This window comes from Lissotriton vulgaris, chromosome 3_1 (genome assembly GCF_964263255.1).
Source record: "Lissotriton vulgaris chromosome 3_1, aLisVul1.2, whole genome shotgun sequence".
In the NCBI taxonomy this organism is placed as follows: Eukaryota; Metazoa; Chordata; class Amphibia; order Caudata; family Salamandridae; genus Lissotriton; species Lissotriton vulgaris.
In genome coordinates, this window is record NC_141689.1 from 216,442,820 (window position 1) to 216,458,077 (window position 15,258).

Genomic DNA, 15,258 nt, shown 5'->3' on the forward strand with positions numbered 1-15,258 from the left:
CCAAAAACAACCTTCACGAGGGAATGAAGGCCATCGCCGACTGGATGAGGAGCAGCCGTCTGAAGATGAACTCTGACAAGACGGAGGTACTCATCCTTGGACCCACCCCCTCAGCCTGGGACGACTCCTGGTGGCCAACCACCCTGGGAGCAGCACCAACACCCACCGACCATGCATACAACCTAGGATTCGTCCTCGAATCCTCCCTCTCCATGTCTAAACAGGTCAACGCTGTCTCCTCCTCCTGCTACAACACCCTCCGCACGATCTACAAATGGATACCGACCGAAACAAGAAGAATGGTGACACAGGCACTCGTCAGCAGCAGACTGGACTACGGCAACGCACTCTAAGCAGGAATCCCAGCCAAACACCTACGTAGACTACAACGCATTCAAAACGCCTCCGCCCGACTGATCGTCAACGTCCCCCGCCGCACCCACATCACTCCCCACCTGAGAGACCAACACTGACTCCCCATCGACAATAGGATCACCTTCAAGCTTCTCACCCACGCACACAAAGCACTCCACAACGCCGGACCAGCCTACCTGAACAGCAGACTCAGCTTCTACACCCCCACCCGCCAGCTCTGCTCCGTCAGCCTCACCGCTGTCCCCTGCATCCAACGAACGACCTCCGGCGGCAGATCCTTCTCCTACCTCGCCGCCAAGACCTGGAACACCCTCCCTACCCACATACCGCAGACCCAAGACCTACTCACCTTCAGAAGACTCCTCAAGACCTGGCTCTTCGATCAGTAGCAGCATCCCCCTCCCCTCAGCGCCTTGAGACCCTCACGGGTATGTAGTGCGCTCTACAAATACTATAATTGATTGATTGATATCACCACCACCTTCACCATTGGTACCTACAGCTTCGGGCCGCCCACTGAGTGCTGATCACCTGAGTCACCGCCTTGTCCTCCGCCTTTGGTGTCTATATGACACCGAGTGCCGGACAGGCCTTTAATCCCACGGGCATTTCCCTGGTTGGCTGGAGTCCTTAAAGGCCGTTTTTCTAAAGCCCCGGACCGCTCTTGGTACCTCTGTAACTTTCCCCAGGTCCCCGAGATAAATTCAAGGAGGCAAAGGGGAGACCGCAAGAGAGAGACGGAGAGGGAAGGTAAGAGAAAGCGATCAGAGAAGGAGAACGAGAGAGAATGATGGGTAGAGAGCGATTGAGGGAGGAGACGAAGGGAGCGGGCTGGTGTGAGCGTGTGTTGCCAATGCTCCCTTTGCTTCCCCAGTCTGACCCTTGTGATACCGTTAGTTGCTCCACAGGTCACGTCAGCTTCATCTTTGCCTCCTGTGCTGTCAGGGGTTCCACGGCCTTACTCCTTGTTGGTGACACCAGAGCAGGACAGCTCGGCATGCACTGGACAGCCAGGACACGGCAGCACAGGGCAGCCAAGACACGGCAGCACGGGACAGCCAAGACACGGCAGCACGGGACAGCCAGGACACGGCAGCACAGGGCAGCCAAGACACGGCAGCACGGGACAGCCAAGACACGGCAGCACGGGACAGCCAGGACACGGCAGCACAGGGCAGCCAAGACACGGCAGCACGGGACAGCCAAGACACGGCAGCACGGGACAGCCAGGACACGGCAGCACGAGACAGCCAGGACACGGCAGCACGAGACAGCCAGGACACGGGAGCACGGGACAGCCAATACAGGGGAGCACGGGACAGCCAGGACACGGCAGCACGGGACAGCCGGGACACGGCAGCACGGGACAGCCGGGACACGGCAGCACGGGGTGCTCTGGAAGTCCTGTCAACCTCGCACCATCAGAAAGCTTCACACGACCGCCAGTCCAGCGCCTCGATACCCAGGAGGCGGTGGGCAGCGGCCCTGACCTGCACTCGGCGCTAGCCTATAGTTCAGAACATTTAACATGTCAGATCAACTAGGAGACGAAGGTGTTTGAAGAACTCACCCCTGCCGTTGTGAGGCCGCTCAGCCGGGACTACGACCCACAGCCTACACCACTCGGAAGACCTCGGACCATGTCCTTAAGTGCTAGTGCAGGGATCCGCCTCATTTACTCCCGGAACCGGCTATCGGGTATGATTTTGTGCCTAATTTATGCGTTGTTTCTGGTAATGTGGAGAAACGTGCAGGCGGTATTAATGTCATTTTATGGGCGTTATTACCACCGCTTTTAACTATTGCGCGCCCTGTGACTGCCGCCTAGGAACTGGTGTTGACATGGACAACACGCGCCCATGGAATAAGTGTTCCGCCCTCGTCTTTCGTAGGTTTTACACTGATGTAGTAAATCCAGGATTTAAATCACTGTTGCAGGGTCATTAGGAACCGTGACCTATCGGATACATGTCAACTTGGAGAAAAATGTCACAGTGAGGAGCGGGCGGGGGCTCGTGCCGGACAGGACCTACGAGGCACTTTTGAACCCCGCCCCCAAGCCACCTCCACCCCCCAAAAAATAAAAACTTGCTCTAAGGCTGCTGCCGACGTCCTGGGGTGTTTTCACACCCCTTAATGGATTTCGGCAGTTCAGACCTTCGAAAACGAGCTGGAAAACTACAGGTTTGCGCTCGTTTTCTCTGCCACCGTGTTATATCTCGGCTCCTGACCAGGTGATGGCAGCCGATATCGTGTGTCACACTGTGGCACCGTGTGAGTTGGCGGGTATGCCAGCACCAGGCGCAGCCGCGCAAAAGCTCTCCGGCTTATCCCGGATTTGCCATGAATACGTGTTACCAATTAAATGGCTGACTGCACTCGTGTGTCTCATTCTGCGCTCGTTGGTATCTATCCCGTTTTAACGCTGGGTTGTTTGCACTGGCATTTACCACAGATAGAATCTGGACAGATTGGCAAACACAGGGTGGGTGCACTTAGCTCTCACCTCCTAATCGACTCAAGTGTTACAACAGTGCAAATTGGGTTTGTTTGTAAATTGTGTTTGCACCGATTTTAACACGAACACTGTCGTTCAAACCTCGTTAGAATAGCCCTTGATTGTATTCCCTCCCAGACAGACCTCACGGTAAAATGAATGTAAACAGTGCAGCAGAGGGCCCTGTGTGACCACACACGCACTGCAGATCCGCAAGCCCCTGGATCTGTCTTCGGAATGTGTTTCAAAGCCAGGAAGCAACCCTGGGGCTGGAAGCTCCGATGGGGATGGTGAACACTGGGCGCTTTGGTTTTCCAAGAGCTACAATTCTTCGTTTTAATTACATACCGTGTAAATAACCTTTCTCTACACGATGAAGCAAGGTCCAGGCTTCGCAGAGCGTCTTGCTCGTTTAGGAAGGAAGGGTGTGGGCGCCGGGGGCTGCCATTGTGGTACATTTAAGTTATTTGTTAGCGCTGACCAAGGCCGGCTTTAGCGCTGGTGGCACCCGGTGCGCCATCTGTGTTCCCCCCGCCCCCCAATTACCTTCTTCACGGATTCCCAAATTCTTAATTTGTAAAAAAAAAAAAAAAAAATAGAAAGAAATCGCCAGGGCCCTCGTCAGGTGGCCACTCTAGCTTGCACCTAGCCATCACAGTCCTAAGAGTGTTACAATACAGAGTATTCTATGCCCCCATATCCTTAAGAATGGCTTGGATGGAAGATATTAGTGATTTTTATTGTATGTTAAATTAATAAACAACTATTTCGTGCTCATCTCTAAATTAGACAAACAGCACCACCATGAGGCACACCGTCATAAGTGCCAGTGTAAACAATTAAGGGCTGGTGCTGAGCACCAGAAACCACCGGCTCAAATTCAGCAGTGATTCTCCCATTACCACTCTCTCACATGCATTAATTTTGTTTGTATTATGCTACTCATACCAGTACAGTGTGTCACTGCACCTCACAGCACACACAAATCAGAGACAATGAATCGTATGTATGTAAATCAGTCTGTACGAAATGTTACACAAGACATGAGGATTACAAGGTGTAGGAGTCACATGTCAGCCATACTAGTAGTCAGATGAGGCAGTGGAATGGATCTTGCTAGATGGGATTGGCGGTAAAAAACCGGGACTGCTTAAGGTCGTAGTCCTGGTGGGCCCTACCTGCAACCACTGGCTCAAATTAAGCATTGCCTATGGGTAATTGGTGTGCTCCGTGTGAAGGGTACTGATGACTCTGGTATTTGTTTACACAGTTGTGTACTTTGTTTTGTTTTGAAAGTGTAGAAACCCCTAATGAAAAGTTTTTTTTAAATAAAAATGCTATTCATTGGCCTAGGGCTGCATGGGCCCGCTCGCTGCAGGGGCCTCGTTGCGCCCATCTGGCCGCGGCACCATCATGCGAGATCATTGATAAAGGCTGAAGCCCACCGTCCATTACTGGAACCGTTGCAGGCGTAAGCGCTAGAGTACAGGTGTGAAGACGCACTCTACTGCTGCCCCGTACCCTAGTGGTGAGCAAAAGACACCACATACAAAGAGTCAGGGACAGTCAAGAACCTTAGTGGCTAGGAAAAGAGGAGAGGAAGAAGGGGAAAAGGACAGAGTGTATACTGCACTACAGGAGAAAAAGAGTCAAGGCTATCAGAGAACTTTATGAACCTCTGAGTTTAAAAGAAAAGGAGATAAAAGTCAGTGAATGCACACACTCAAAAGAACTGATAAGTATGACCGAGAAAAAGATAGGAAATAATAAGTGTGGTATAACCCGGACTCTAACCAACACCAGTCACCACACTGCTAAACATGCAAAGAGCTTAAGACAGAGAAGAAAATCCAGCTCAGCCCAGAGAGGGGGTTGCCCTCCCTAGATCAACCTGGAGCAACCGATTCTCTTGGCGACCCCCAGCATATCTTGGAGGGTTTCAGCCCTGCCACCATTCAGCAAACAGCCCTGTCAGACATGGATTGGGTGACTGAACAAATACTGCCAGGCCTCGCCACTCGCGAGACTGACGGCTGTTGCTCTACTTCACTAACATTGTCTGCATACTGTTCGAAAATCTTCCCAACATGGCAGGAGATAACTCTAATTGCAAGATGACCATCTTAAATGCCACGTCGACCCTCAACTAAACCTGGCCCTGACAAATTGAAGTTGCAACAAGCATCACAAAGGTAACTGGAGTGAATGGATTGCATCCACGCATGCATATGTGAATGAGCCAGCACCTGCACAAGCGACAACCCAATAAAGGAAGTCAAACACAGATCATTCAGGTGTGGAGGCACTCAGTTCTTTTTTTTTTATTTTTTATATATATATTTATTTTTTTCCCCACAGCAAATTTAAAGATACAGTAAATAAATCAATTGAATTATTTCTTCATACTGGTACATTCATATAGTCCGAGAAAGGCCCCCACATATCCCTACCAATTTTTCGTTTATTCACCCCTTTAACAGCGTATAAACTAAATTCCAAATTAAATAGGTTAAGCATTCTACTTCTCCATTGAAAAAAAGGAGAGGCCACTTGAAGCCAAGCGGCAGCAATACACAATCTCGCTACAGTCATAGCAATAAATATTAGATGAATATATTTAAAGAATTCCCCACCCCTATTATATTGAATATCTGTCCCCAACAGCATAGTTGCTGAAGTTATAATACTTGTTTTACCAATCAATTCACTTAGGAATTTTTCAATATCAGCACAAAAGTGTTTAAACTTCACACATTTGAAAAAAATATGTAACAAATCCGCATCATCATCATATTTGATATTAGTGTTAGTATTGTGATGCCTTTACACTCCTGTCTCCAAACAGAATAGCGGGAGCTAGCTAGGGATGAATACGCTAGTCTCCATCTACAGGACTATCAGTCCTAAAGCCTTGTTTGAGGGGGGTGGAGGGATGGGTGTAGGGAGGCACCAGGAGTGGTGGGGGTACAGGGTTCACTATGGTGGGGGAAAAAGGGGAAGAAAATACCGCAGCTTTTCAAAAATATCCTAGAATTGAATAAAATGAAAATTTGGCAAAAATTTAATGTATCATTTAGGTTCTGGTGCTTTCAACCTTATGAGATGGCTGTAAAAACTGCATTGTCTTTTCATCTTTAGTTAATATGGCAGCGATTGGTATTAAAATGTGCACGTGGAATGTTTCTGGCCTAAATAGCTGGACCAAAAGGAATAGAGTTTCTGCTGAACTCCGTAATTTTCAACCTGATGTAGTTTGTCTCCAGGAGACACATGTACCGTGGGCACAAAGGGCCTTATTGGAAAATCTTGGTTATTCTTTAATAGTAGCCTCCCGTCAATCCTCTATGATCAGAGGAGTAGCAATTCTGGTTAAAGATAATAGGGTCAGGATGACTCGATCTCTACCTGATAATTGTGGGAGGTGGGCCATTGCACAATGTTCTTTTGGGCACGTTAAATTTACAATTTGTGTTGTTTATGGGTCTAATTCGGATGAATCCTCTGTCTTCGAGGAACTAAATCTGGAATTAGCTTCATGGGATTTACCACTCATAATCTGTGGTGATGTGAATATTAATTTATCGAATACTGAATTAAATGATGGTTTGTGTAGTTATAAAGGACGGAAACCCCGTGTGTTTAAAGCTTTATACAATTTTATCAAAGACCATGCGTTAATAGATGTGTGGAGTTATTTGCACCCAATAAATCCTGGGTTCTCTTATTATTCATATCCCCATAAGAAGTTTGCCCGTCTTGATTATTTTTTTATTTCATTTTCTTTGAAAGATGAGGCCTTAATTCAAGTCTACCCAAGGATTACGTCTGATCATTCCCCGATTCTAATGACACTTAAAGTTAAAAGTCAACCTCCACCCTTAACCCCTTCGATGCTCATGACGGAACGGTTCAGTCATGAGCGTCGGTTGGCCTGTGCTCATGACGGACCGTTCCGCCATGAGCCCGTTGGCTCATTAGAACGTTCAGCACAGCGTACGAATCTGCGCCGCGCTGATGTGGTTAAGGATGTTCTCATTTGGACAGAATCGTGTGAAAAAATTAAAGCTACATGTATTATATGAGCAGTTAAAGGAGGCAGAAGGAAAGTTAGTCGATTGTGTCAAACTAAGCGCAAATAATATTCCAGAGTCTGAAGAAATGGTTGAACAAATAAGAGCGAGAATTCAAGGGATTTGGCACATTGATAATGCACGAAAATATCTAGTTAACCGCATCGCTGCTGCGGCGATTTTTGCGCTGCGCAGCTTTTTTCACTTTTCCGTGTTACATGATGAGCTTAGCTCGTCATCAGCACACGCCACCCTTGGGTGATGACGAGCTGAGCTCGTCATCAGTATCGAAGGGGTTAATAAAAAACAAATGCATGAATACGGAGAATCAGTCGGTCGCTGCTTGGGGTGGAGGCTACGTAGGAAAGAAGCTATGGGCAGGATTAAAGCCTTGAAAGTTGGTGATGGGACAACTTGTGTAATTCTGAAGGGATTTTATCATTATTTCATAGATTCAATTCTGATATATATTATGCACAACCGCAAGATCACAGAGAGTTTTTTAAGATAGTTGAAGGAACTTTGAAAAAGTTAGACCCTATTGTATACACTGGCTTTGGAAGAACCTATCTCTATGGAAGAGCTGGAGACAGCAGTTAAGGGCTTAGCTCTAGGAAAAGCTGCGGAGCCAGATAGACTACCTGGGGAAATATATAAACTTTTTTTTGGTGTAATTAAACTCGATATGCTGGAAACTTTTAGGGCCGCACAAGCAGGACGGGCACCCCAGTCATGGGCGGAAGCTACTATAGTAGTATTTAATAAAAAAGGCAAAGACCCAGAGTTGGTAGGCTCATATAGGCCAATATCCCTATTAAATAGCGATAGTAAGATCTTTTCGAAAATAATGGCCACTCGGTTATCTAGGATTATCCCTACATTGGTATCACAAATGCAACACGGTTTTATATCAGGTCGTAGTACTACTTCACATATCAATAAGGTAGTAACTTTACTTGACATCGCACAAGTGGAGAGACGTGATCTTGGCTTGATTTTATTAGACGCGGAGAAGGCGTTTGACCGTGTTGAGTGGTCATATCTATGGGAATTAATGTGACTTTCAGGCTTCGGTCAACGCTTTCTGACGGCTATTCAGGTTTTATATACTTCGCCAACTGCTAACATTTCTATGATGGGTCTAGAGTCTAAGCCAGTTAATATCACTAGGGGCACCAGACAAGGGTGCCCCAGTTCACAGCTATTATTCGCCCTATATATTAATCCCTTTATTGAGTTGTTTGTTGATAATGTCCGGATTAAACCATTTGTTGTACAGAATATTCCATATACCATATTTGCTTACGCAGATGATGTTGCGATAGTCCTTCAGGCCCTGTTTTAGAACTAAAAGAGATAGAACGATTGGCGATATTTGGTCAAGCATCTGGGTACAAACTGAATGCTACAAAAACACACATATTGATTTCAAATTTTACTACAATGAACGAATCACGTGTGGAAAAGTAAGTGTTATACTTGTGTATAAAAGTGCGTTCCTCTATGTCTGAAATTTTGGAGGTCAATTGGGGGGATTTAGTTGCTAATATTAAGAATTCTTTTGATAAATGGTCACGACTACATTTAACACTTATCGGTAAGGTAAATGTAGTTAAAATGAATGTATTAGCAAAGGTCTTATATTTATTTAGAGCAGTTCCTTTAGAGTTTACGGTATCCCAACTTCAACAGTTACAAGCCATGTGTACAAAATGTATTTGGTCCCCGGGAAAACCAAGAAGGGCTATGCGATTCCTTACTCTTCCAGTTGATCGTGGGGGGCTAGCTATGCCAGATTTTACGTTGTATTTTATACCTGTTTTCTTTTAAGGTTGAGATAATGTTGACTGGAGATGATTTACTTAATGTAGCAGAAAGGCCTTCAATTTATCAAATGTTGCTAGGATCAGAAATTAGACAAACTTTATTCAAAGAAATCGATGGGAGCTACTTTAAACGCACCAGGTTTAAGGTTTTAACATCAGCTTTTAATGTTTGGAAAAAGGTGCGAAAAATACTCCAACTAGGGAAGGTGTCCTGGTATACTCCAACCAATTCTACTAAACTATTACCTCCAATTTTTTGGGATGCTTTGGCAGTAGGCTGGCGGGCACAAGGGATTACTCAATTGGGAGATTTCATAGGACCTGATGGGGCGGTAATGTCCTTTATGGAATTATCTTGTTTGTTTAATTTATCGAAAAAACAATTCTTTAAATACTTACAAATCCGCAATTTTATAATACGCCGAAGGATTGTATGTACTCCAAATGTAGTTATCAATGCTCTACTATGTCAGGTAAAAATTGGGGAGGTTTATCAGCTATTATTAGCATATAGGAAGGATGATTTGCAGTAAAAAAGGGATAACTGGTCTGAAACTTTATCGATGGAAGCCCCACCATTAGAATATGTTATTGCATTATCAAAAGAATCTTTAATGTCTGCCAATATGCGTGTACAATGTTTTAAAACTATTTTTAATTTATATTACACTCCAGCATACATTGCTAAGTGGAAAAATGGACACAATGGGAAATGTTTTCGATGTAATGATGATGATGCGGATTTGTTACATATTTTTTTCAAATGTGTGAAAGCACTCTGTTCTAGGTTGAAAGATCCTGGTAGAACTGAATATCAAACTAGATGCCTAACTTATATTAGCCAGAGCCCATGAACTTTAAATCAAAGGTCAAAACAGATTGAAATCGCCCTAGCAAAGGTCACAATCAAGCCAGACTGTGACCTACTACCATGAGTGGAGGAAGAAACAATTGAAGCCATTTACCACAGAAACCTAGATCGGTTGCCATGAGCAGCTCAAGAACGAACACAAACCAATGTGGTAACTGCTGCATGGAGACCCACCCGTAATAAAAGTGGTTAGCACAAGGAAAAGCCTGCTCAAGATGTGGGAAGATGTACAATCTTCACATGTCTGCAGGAGAAGTGGAAAAGAAAGATAACCACCAGGTGGATGCAATCGCTGCTTCACATCTCATTATTAACAGAATCCCAAGACGAATCAGACACTGCCTCAACATCTTGTAGTGATTCTAAGGGCGATATCCCCATTTAATAATCTGACAACCCAAGGGAAAAGACCCCAACTGGTGTGTAAGGTACAAGGACTTCATATTACCACATTCATTGAGTGTGGCTCATTTGTCACTGTAATGGACTACCAGCAATTCAAGCTGTTCAAACTCTGACCAAAGCAATGCACCTCCAGGACAAGGTTCTATGCATATAGTGGACACCTGGCAATCCCTCTTGCTTTAAATTGCTACAGACAGACCCAGCACCATTGCAGAGTTGCACAAACTAAATTCTATGTAACCAAGGAATACTTCAAAATGCTAATTAGCTGCAACACAGAGACAGAAACAGTGGTTCCTGTGGGCTAATACAATAATAGTGGTAATTATATACCCAATCGCAGTAAAAAAGGGTTAAGTCGATATCCAAAGGAGAAGAAACCACATACCACTCAATGTTTGGACAATGGAATAGGGAAAATTAAAGGAATACATAATTCCTATTCCGTTATCTGTCGAGTTCCCCGTCTGCCCGCCCTGGCACACCACACTTACCTGCTCGGACCGCGGCCGATTTCAATCCAAAAAAGGGGTACAGAACTGGTGGTCGATGCGAGGATGGTGAGGCTTGGGCTGTCCTGCTGCAAGCCTGGCTGAAAGGCTCATTGGTGCTCTTTGCCCTGCTTTCTTTGCGAGCAGGGCATTTACCAACACAGAAGCTCAATATGCCTAAATTGAAAGGATACCCTGGCACTCAATCTGAAGCCTAGAAAGAGTGTTCATTAGGTGAGGAATCTGTGGTAGGGTTTGTGCATTCACCGAAAATATTGTTACTGAAGGTAAGCAACTTTCGTCAGCAGCGGAAGGAAGGAGTGAAACCAATAAAAAATCATTATGAAACCTACTTGCTGCAAGGGCAGGACAAACACAAGGCTATGGAGGAAATCGAGGGCACCAGGTGCCAGGGAATTGAAAGAGACAAGAAAGCCATCTTGTCTTCAGCAAGGGGCGGGCTCAAACCCTCTATAATTCTATGGTGAAGTACTGGTTACAGTGCGGAATGCAACAGAGAGCTAGAGCTGTCTTTAGCGAGTCTCCAATGGAAATGAAGATTATGCTGATATTGTATTTGTAGAGCCCAACTAATGCCCGGAGGCATCTAGGCACTGCCCCCACTAATAAATTAAACACCCTGCAAAGGAGACAAAGTTAGCACCCACTCTTGGTCGACTTGTCCACAAGGTACCCTTAAAAGGTACTGCAGTGCTCGGTCTAAAAGATATGGAAATCTGACTTTGCTGTCATGGGTAGACTACAAAAGTAGCCACCATATGGTACCTATATCTTCCTTTTTAGCAGAAACACTTTATGAGTAGTAAATATAGGCATGCCACTGAGAAAAACCATAGGTTCCCCACGTCAGCACCAGAATGAATGTACTCTTTTGTGCAGTGCGTTTTCGTGCGGGCTGGTATGTTGTTTCTTGAATGTTGATGTATGCATGCGAGTCTGTGTCGCGTGTGAGAGTCGCGTGTTGTGTGTTGATGTTCAAATGGAGATGCGCTGTGTATGTAGAGTTGCCGGGCAGTTGACTGGCACTCAAGAACCTACCCTGAACCTGTAAGCTTCACGAATAAACGCTCTCCTTCTTTTTCCAACTCCGCTTGCCTCTTGAGAGTCATTTCATCTTTTATTACACATATAGCCTTCTTCGTCTTGCATCCTCTGAATCTGTGTGCTTTTGAGGATGTGTTCCCAAGACACTGATCTTCAGATGCAGCCGTTTGTGTATGTGGCCATGCTAGTGTGCCCCTGTGTCTTTTTAGGTCTGGACTAGAGACCGCATTAGCTTCGCCCCCAAGGCTCTTCAAATGAATGCTTAAAAACAATACACAGTAATATAGAAAGGAGTATTGGGTCAACCCCCTTCAACCATAGCTTGCTTCTGGTGTCATTCGCATCTTGACTCGGTCCACGGGTAGCACATACAGTGTGTGGCACCGGGTCAGCCTATTCAGCCATTGCTCTGCTTAAATTGTCACTCTCATTTTGAATCTGCCCACAGGGGCAGCCATTCGGTGCTTGAAGTGTCAGCAGGCGCGCAACACCCATTGGACTCACCGGGCTTCAGCCCCCCCACCCCCGTCGTGTGTGGCAGCCCGGGATGAGACAGATCCCGGGCACACACAGAGCCCAGGGGCGGATTGGCAAGGCGGGCATTCGGGAATGGGCCGAAGGGCCGGTGCCTCAGTGCCCTCTGTGGGCCGTTTTTTTTTCTCCCCTGTCCCAGTCCACAGAGAGTGGACTAAGAAAGGGGAGAAAAAAAAACGGCCCACAGAGTGCACGGAGACAGAGAAAATGAAAGCAGCCTCGCTGTGCGGCCGGACAGCGATTGTCAGCTGTGGCCTCTCCTTCACCCCTACCCTGCCAAGCAATCAAGCTGAGGCTGGGCAGGGGAGGGGTGATTGTTTGCAATAATCGGCCTCCCTGGGGGCCAGGTGTTTCTCAGGCCTTTGAGCCATTTGCACCTCGGCCCCCTGGCGCCCATGCAGCCCAGAAACGGTGTTAGTCTTAACACCTCGCCCACAGCCCTTCACATTCAGGGCATAGTGGGCGAGGAAGAATGGGTCTTGCTGTGGGGGCCTGGTGATGTTTGGAATTTTTTGTTTTATTTATTTATTTATGGGATTTTATATAGCGCAGACTTTACCCGAAGGTGTCAGAGCGCTTCACACTAGGAACAGCAATAATACACGAGGAGAAAATTATAAGTGGACAAATTACAAAAGCAAACGTTAAGTTACATGAATCAAAAGTGACAATAGTGAGCAAATCAAAATACAAGAGGAGCAAACGATACATTACAGGAGGAAAAAGAGATATGTGTGCAGGTTACAAAAGCGTACAAAATACAAGTAGAGGTATAATACTGCAATTAATGGCAGACACTCCAGCACAAGAACAAACGTTACGTAATCAATGGTGGCACTTGTGCAAGTATCTAAAGCAAACAAAAGTGAGAGGTAGCAAACAGTGTGTTACAAGAGAAAAGTGACTTGTGCAAGTTACAAAAGGGTACCATACACAGGTACAAGGGTAATACTACAGTAAATGGTAAATACTCAAACTGCCAGAACACACTGGGAAGGCACTTCCCATGCACCAGCTTCACCTCAGCCTCCCCCCTGGCTACCTGGCTACCTGGCTACCTTGGATGACCCAGAAAGCTGTGTTTTGTACTCCCCTGCCAGGACTTTTTCCCAAGGCCTGGAGGGTTGATTAATTTACTAATTGCAGGGGCCTTACCTCTGTTCATGTGCTCCTGAGCTGAAGGTCTGGGGAGGGCTGAATAGGTTAGTAATAGCAGGGGCTTTGCTGCTTTTCAGGTGCTCCTGTGCTGGGGGGCTGGAATAATTTTGTGACAAAAAGGGGCCTTGCTATTTTTTTTAGTTGCTCAGCATGTAGGCCATTGTCACCTTGGCCCTGTGTTGTGTGCAAGAACAGTATCCTCCCACTTTCATTCCTTGTCTGTGCAAATGGTGTTTCATGAAAGGGCACGCCCCTTGAATGTGGGCCACGCCCCTTAAATATGGGCCACGCCTCTTGAATGTGGGACACGCCCCTTAAATATGGGCCACGCCTCTTGAATGTGGGCCACTTTGTTCGTCAGTGCCCGGACCGAATTGTGATCCCAATCCGACCCTGAGTCAGAGCCACACCAGAACGTTTCACAGGTCTTTAAAAGACCATTTGAATATTATTTAGGCCTTGCTTTTGTTTCACCCTTGATCAAAGGTTCAGCCCCCCTCCCCCCCGAAATTTTTTTTTAGCCCCTCCCCCTGCGAAATTTGGCTCTAGTTGCGCCTCTGAGTGCCAGTCATCCTTAATGAGGGCGTTTACCCACTAAACTTCTGTCTATGCCCGAGGAAGTGCCAGCAGTGACGCCACTGAATCAGCCCCCTAGGGCGCTGTTAAGGGAGGCTAAGAGAACCAACACTACTCCCAGGCACACAGGGCGACTGACCACTGAAACAAAATGAAAATAAATCTGCATCGTCTCCATTATCGACGAGCTTTGTCACTCTCGTATACACTTAAAGGGGTGTGCTACAAAAAAAGGAAAAACAATGTGACAGATTCCTCATTAACAACTTATTACGCTTATACATCATACTTATTTTTGTATCGGAGTTTGGCGTAAGTTTTCCCCACTTGGCATGACATGTCATGATGGCATAAAACTGCACTCTTTGTTGTTGATGGACACATCGCTTCATCCTTTGGCTTTTGATAAAAATGGACCATCTCCGGGATATCCCCTATTCTAGACAACCCTTTCTAGGAGATTCCCCTCCAGGATGCTGCTGCTCCTTGGGAGCCTGCTGATGAGACAAGCAAGACTAACAAGAAAGCCCTGCCTACGTACAAGGTAAACCTCTTGTAACGTTTTGTATCTACAAAACATGTGTAATAAATATTAAACCTTTTGCAGTGACATTTTGCAATAACGGTTTCATTTAACCCAATATTATAATAGATAAAACAAAGAAATACAATTCTAAAAGATTAGCATACACCCTTTACAAAAAGTGTTTTTTAAAATGAGTCTGGATCAACCTTAATACTTGTTTTTATTTGAGAATAGAAATAGCTCAACATAGATTACTATATTTCATGGCTTAGTGAATGTTGTGTAGGGGTGGGCGGAATTTGCGTAATCGCGTTACGCAAATCTCTGCGAAACGGTAAAAAATCTCTGCGAACACGCAGAAATTTAGCAAATGCGCTGAATTGCTTGTTCGCGATGCTTTTTAACTGTTCGCAATCGCTGTTTGCGTGCTCGGGAGGGAAATATCTTGCAAACAGGCATTTTGAGAACGCGAACAAGCAAAACATTTTGCGAAGTTGCGGAACGTAGAATTTATGGGCAATTTTGCGTTCTCCGCAGAACGCGAAATAACCCAAATTCCGCAAACGAAACAGAATTTACCGCCCTGGCCTAATGTTGTGTTGAGATGAAAAATATCAGTGTTAAAATATGGCTGTGCTTTCAAAGAGCCCCTAAGTTGCAGTAAAATAGAAGCATTTTATATTCCCTTCACTGTTCTTAGATATCACCTAGGCAGCGTGTGCGCTGTATCTTCGAGACATTTAAATCTAGGATCCGCATGGCTTGGCAGTTCGGGCTTGACTGTTCCCACAAGGAACAGGGTCAATCCTGAGTTGCATATGGCTGGGTCCAAACTGGGGGTGGGAGGGTGTGGTGAGCAAAAGA

At 45.8% G+C, this 15,258-nt stretch overlaps 1 protein-coding gene across 2 annotated transcripts in view; it reads left to right on the top strand.

Annotated features, from left to right (window-relative positions):
• PIK3C3 (phosphatidylinositol 3-kinase catalytic subunit type 3) overlaps nt 1-15,258 on the top strand; it is a 682,135-nt gene that overhangs the window by 458,210 nt on the left and 208,667 nt on the right. The gene's annotated exons all lie outside the window — the stretch shown is intronic.